The sequence below is a fragment of the Ciona intestinalis genome, unplaced genomic scaffold, assembly GCF_000224145.3.
Source record: "Ciona intestinalis unplaced genomic scaffold, KH HT001259.1, whole genome shotgun sequence".
Taxonomy (NCBI): Eukaryota; Metazoa; Chordata; class Ascidiacea; order Phlebobranchia; family Cionidae; genus Ciona; species Ciona intestinalis.
In genome coordinates, this window is record NW_004191580.1 from 12383 (window position 1) to 18309 (window position 5927).

Sequence of the window (5927 nt, forward strand, 5' to 3'; positions counted from 1 at the left end):
TACAAAGATGCAGCAATGTTAATCAATGACTTGTGGATGAGGTGCTTGGTTGATAAAATGTTATTTGCCTATTTGGTGAAGGTCCATGTAGGTCAAGAGATCCCAGATGAAGATGGCCGATTTTTTCTATCTTTCTATCCCCATTTTCTGCAACTCAAAGGAAATATTTCGGCAGTAACTTGGAATATGTGTATTTAAATAAATAAGATAATAAGGAAAGAGAATACAGAAAGAAGAGCGAGTAATACAGGTGCAATTGTGATAAAAGTTTTGAAATTTGTGGATAATGAACACAAACAAAAGTGATGGATGAGAGACTATTAGGGCCGGCACTATTTAGTTTAATCATATTTTTTGCAAAGAAAAAATAAATAAATACAACACACACATTTGTGCCATCGGCTTGCCAAGTGGTAGTTCTATCTCAACAGTTACAACAAATGTTTGAGTGAATGTTAAAAAATAAAAATGTAGAATATTTGACAAAAACCATGCAACACTTCAATTTAAGAGTATTAGTATATAGTGGTCAGAAGCACAGTGTTCACACAGCAACCAAAACCTGAGATACAGCAAAATGTGAGGTAAATATGTGTAATAAAAAATAAATAAATATATAAAATAAAAAAGCAAAAAAAAAACAAAAAAAAAACAAACAATGAAACAAATGCAGCAAATGCAACAAATGCACGTGTTAAGTTTGTGAGCCAAAAAGTAAAATCACGGCAATTTACATGCAAAACTGCAGCTAGATACACCAGTTTATGTTAATGTTATGCGTTTGTATTTATGGTTATGTTATTTTTGTTTGTATTTTTATATTTTAAACATGTTCTTTTGTGTTTTTGGTTAGTAAACCTGATATTTTCTGTATTTTTACTCTTTAATCGAATGAGTGTTCAATAAAAGTTGATTATTTTTGTGAGGTTTATTATTGTGATAAGATATAACATTAGTGGAGAGCCATTTTTACGCGCAGAAGTGCTTGGTTTTAAAAAAATCGCAATATTTAAACGAAAAACGGCACCCAGGAATGATAAAATGCTATGCCGTGGGCTCCGTAATGGTGGCGACTATGACGTCATAGATGCGAGACAATGGATAACAAGACTCGTTGTTTTACAATCCGTTTCCTAACTTGGTCTATACTAACTTTGGGTACAAGTACTGGTTCCTTCGTTGCACAATATTCTCCAAGTTTACGATGGCGGGTAAAGAGATATTTTTTCTTGGTATTACGTAACTTTGAAATTGTTTCTTTAGTTGATAATCACCAAACCCGGACTTTCCCCTTTCGTCACGTAATAAAATAAAAAAACCAGACGGTGGAATCTGTCTAATAATACGCCAAAAGGGGGGGTTGCGAAAATATTAATAAAGTAAAAACTAGTGGCGGTATTACCCCAATTTTTTAATATGTTTTGCATGTTGCTATACATCAACGTGTGTTAAAATTTTGGCGATTTTTTTATTTTTTCGCGTGTCAAACTTTGATAAAGTTTGACGGCCCGCCCAACTAAAAGTACTTTAGTTATTAAATATATTTTTTGATACGTAATTGAGGTGTCGCTTCTTCTTTCTAACGACACCAAGATTGCTGCTCCAGGTGTACCATAACTCGGGATATTTAATAATATATGATATATTTATTAATATATGATTTTTATGGGAAAATACCGTTACGATCCAATGATTTTGCTTTTTTAGTCTCTCGTTTTTTCTATAGGCAAGTGGGGAGAATTCCTCACTAGCACCAAATTTATTTTCCCGGAGCTGGCGCTTAAAAAACCATAACCATGAATGTTGAGCTTGTTTATGATGGAAACTTTGATGATGAAAGTTTGGGAAGTGAAATAGAAGATTTAAAGTGCCGTTTATCCGAAGTCGTTGGTTCAAGTATAATTTTTAAATGCTGTTATTTATTTTTATCGTATATAGTAAAGTGGGGTAATAAAAAACAATGGGGTAAGAAAGGACAACCCCCCTAGCCTGCTAAAAAATAATTTTTATCGCAAACAGCCTTTGGGGGTAAAATGAATATTTATTTGGCTTATGGTGCTAGTGAAGAGTCCCCCCACCTTATTTGCTAACCACTAACCCCTATAACCACTAATTACTAACCCCCATAACCACTAATTACTAACCCCTATAACCACTAACCCCCTAACCATCAACACTTAACCCCCTAACCTAGGGGTTAGTGGTTAGAAAATAAGGTGGGGCGGAGATTCTTCACTAGCACCAAAAAATGGATAAAATTTTTTTTGTATGGGGTTTGGTAACCTTTTTCTTGTGAGAAGGGCTTTTGTGATTTAGCGATCCGCACAACAGGTGAAATTTTACAAATTTGAAAACACACAGGATAAGATGGGACAGTTTAAAATCATTGTTAACTTTGATTATTAAGTGTATTTATAAATAGGAATATACGTAAATAACACGAAATAATACTGTACGCTTTGAAAATTAGGTCAAAACATTCTTTTTCTTGCCCTACTGCTATAGTTTTTAATAGGGATGTGCTCGGCTAAAAACTGGGCCGAGCGCCGAGCCTTATGCTATAATGTTGCACGCCAGAGCTAGAAAAACATTGAAAATGAAAAAAAAGTGAAGCTACTAATAGATAACGAGACTAGTCAGCGTAGCTTTCTCTTTAATTGTTTTTCGTTCGTTGTGAATTTGCTCTCTCACAAGTAACGAAACGCAACATCAGCAATTTGCCCGTATCGAATTACAGCTGGTGTCGAATTACACGAGCGCCCAATGTTTCCGTATCAGGTTTTAAATAAAAAGCCAAAAACTCTTTTTATAATGAAATAATATAAGTTGCTGCAACCACGGTTTTGCAACCACATGACAGCCCCCTTTACCGCAGACACGCACGCAGCCAGAAAGTGCCAACACGCACACACACACGCGTTGCATTCAATATAACATTCCTCGCTTGAAATTTGAACAATTTTTTATTCAATTGTTACGTCACGTGTCCTATTCATCATACCTTGATGTCCAAAAAAGATTGTAGGATTTTTATAGTTACCTAAAATTTTATTCGAAATTTTGTGCTGTTTTTTATTCCCCAGGCTTTGGGGTAAAAAAGAAACATTTGCTGGGCATTAAAAAACAATATTTTCAAAAGCAACTTAACTTAATCTAGAGAAAAAAAAAATTAATATTGGAACTACAGGGTAATAATACAAATATTAGTCATACAACTGAGGTATTATCCAGTCTATATTTTCTTAGAAACCTCAACTTTCCCTGTTTTATCTCCTACGTACTTTTAACAGCCTTGTTCTAAAGCTTATATTTTCTTTTATAATTTATCATTATTACAGTACTTCCTTTTAAACATAAACATGCCCACAAACAACATTTATTAGACTAAAAACAAAGCCCATAAGTTTCATAACCTATATAAAGCACAAGAAGTAACCAGAGCATTATACTTGATTTAACTAAATTATAAAGGCTTTTGAAAATCTAAATGACATCTTGACTTCATCTAAACTAAATGTAGCAACATAATCATAAAAATGACCTATAACTAAACAGTCTTAACTTAAAACATATATTATTTCATCAGTAAATGTAGGCAAAGCTGCAAAACATCTGTTTTTTGTACTTGATTACCTTTAAAATCAATTAAATCATTAATTAAATTAAAATAATTTACATGCATAACTTTAAAATTAATTTAATCATAAAGTTAATATTGGTTGGGGTAGAAAAAACAAAAATAGAAAAAAAACACATTTTTTTACCCCTTCCCATAAGGCAATTTTGGGGTCAAAAAAGGCAAGAGAAGAAAGTATAAAATGTTCATAAAATTTAAAAATTAAATATACCAGCAGCAAGGTACTTACATATGTAGTAAATACCTGCATTCATAATAAATTTATTAAAGGCCTTTTCACAAAAAAAGTTTAGCAAACCCCATAAAAAGTTTTTTTGTCAATTTTTTGTTTTTTTTTTTTTTGTTTTGTTTTGTTTTACCGAAAAAATAATTACCACCTACAATGACAGTTAGGATATAAATAGGCCAAATAAATGTCCTTTTTAACCACAAAAGCTCTTTGCGATAAAATGATTTTTAGCGGGCTAGGGGGTTTTCCTTTCCTTCCCCAGGTACCCCATTGTTTTTTATTACCCCACTTTACTATTTTTTACTTTAATTTATTGAATGATTTAATTGATTTTAAGGTAACCATGTATCAAAAACAGATATTTTACAGCTTTGCCTACGTTTTCTGATAATGTAATTTGTTTTAGGTTAAGACTGTTTAGTTACAGGCATAGGCGTCAAATTCCGGGTTGCCGGGTTGGCGAAATACGTATGGCCACCCCGGTTTTGGGTTGGGCAATGTTTGTATTTTTTCCAAGTATAGCGTAAAAAAACACTCGTACTATCAGTAAACGTAAATCAGGGCACGCGTTCGCAGAGAGCCTGCTCTTGCCTGTTTCTTTTATAAAAATGATAGATTGCTTTATGAGCACGTGTTTGCATGAGCACTCTTACGCTCTCACTGGTTTCTTTTTTAAAAACGAGAGAACGCTAATGAGCACGTGTTCGCATGGAGCACGCTCTAGCCTGTTTTTTTTTACATAGTAAAGTAAAGAATGACATGCCAAATATATGCGACACAACAGCAATTCAATAATACATGGATATTTTTCAATAGTTACAATTTACAGGTTTATTGTTTTCGTCATAATAGCTATTAAGAAGTATTTGCATTTTTACGTGGATTCGCTAGAAATCTGGTTAAATTTGTCCAATTATTGTTAAAACGAGAGTAAGCGAATGCCTTTTATACGATCTTATAGCATGCATTGGTTATGGTTTTACTAGAGTATTGCACGTTACGCAGCACGTTAATCCAGCCCTGGACACTCATTTAAAAGTAGGTCGGCAACCACTTGTCGGCGATATTGCCGACGATGAAGAAACGCGGCCGAACGCTAGCACTCGCATCATAAAATACTACATATGGCCTTTTGCCGCATGTCGCTTCTACCGTCTGCGTGTTATTAAATCTGTTAGCGGGGCGATTCTTGAATTAATAAAGGTTTCTTACTACCGCACTGACCAAATCAAGAATGAAGTCGAACAACTTCAGAAAGTGATGGTAGATCGTAAATATTAGTTCGTAGGTTGAGAAACACGAGCTTACTAGGTAAGGACAAGACATACGCACGTATATATCTCTTTAGAGCTCTGTTATTGGTGCATAATTATAAAATTATCGTTTTGTAGCACAACTTACGAATCGTTTTGTAGCACAACTTACGAATCTGCAACACATGTGGTTTATTTACAAGACGTGAAGTGAACAACTACGTTTGGTAAAACAGCAAAAAAGGTTAAAAACCGAGAAATTCTTCATCTGAAGAGGACGACCACACTTCTTCATTTTCAGAAGCGTCTGTTGTTTCCTGTTCTAGGAGCAACGACGAAGTGCTGCTCGTACATGCTTTTGCCAATTTTGCAGGGTGGTTAATACCTTGTAGCATAGGCGTAAAGTTTTACTAAACGTTAGGGTTGCAAAAACCAGAAAAAAAGGAAGTCCTAGCGCCGGTAGGCGCGAAAAAAAAAACGGTTTGCAACCCTTTGTTTTCGGTTTGCAACCCTTTAAATATGTGCTTTGTAAAAGCTCATACCAACGTAAACGTATTCAGAATTACGTAGGGATGAGACAAATTAAAATTACGCGCGTTCAGCAAGTCCGTGTAATGAGAAACGGTCGAATCCGATTGCCTGGCGAGTGACGTCACAGTAGCTATGTCGCATGCGCCTTTCGTCAAGCCCGCACGAGTGTGTGGTTATCTTACAAACGAAGACCCGTCCGTCGGAAATAGTAGGTTTCCAGAACGAAATATCGCTGAAATAAACTGCCTAAATCGTTTCCAACACTGCTTTATATTTA

General features: G+C 34.7%; 1 long non-coding RNA gene across 2 annotated transcripts; it reads left to right on the top strand.

Moving 5' to 3' along the window:
* Window positions 1-1674: 1674 nt before the first annotated feature.
* Window positions 1675-5909, top strand: LOC113475743. 2 transcript variants are annotated; one of them, XR_003397519.1, is made up of 2 exons: window positions 1675-1896; window positions 5282-5909. It is a non-coding gene; the product is annotated as an uncharacterized LOC113475743 (long non-coding RNA). The 2 variants fall into 2 exon arrangements; XR_003397518.1 differs by lacking the exon at window positions 1675-1896 and adding an exon at window positions 4212-5177.
* Window positions 5910-5927: the final 18 nt, after the last annotated feature.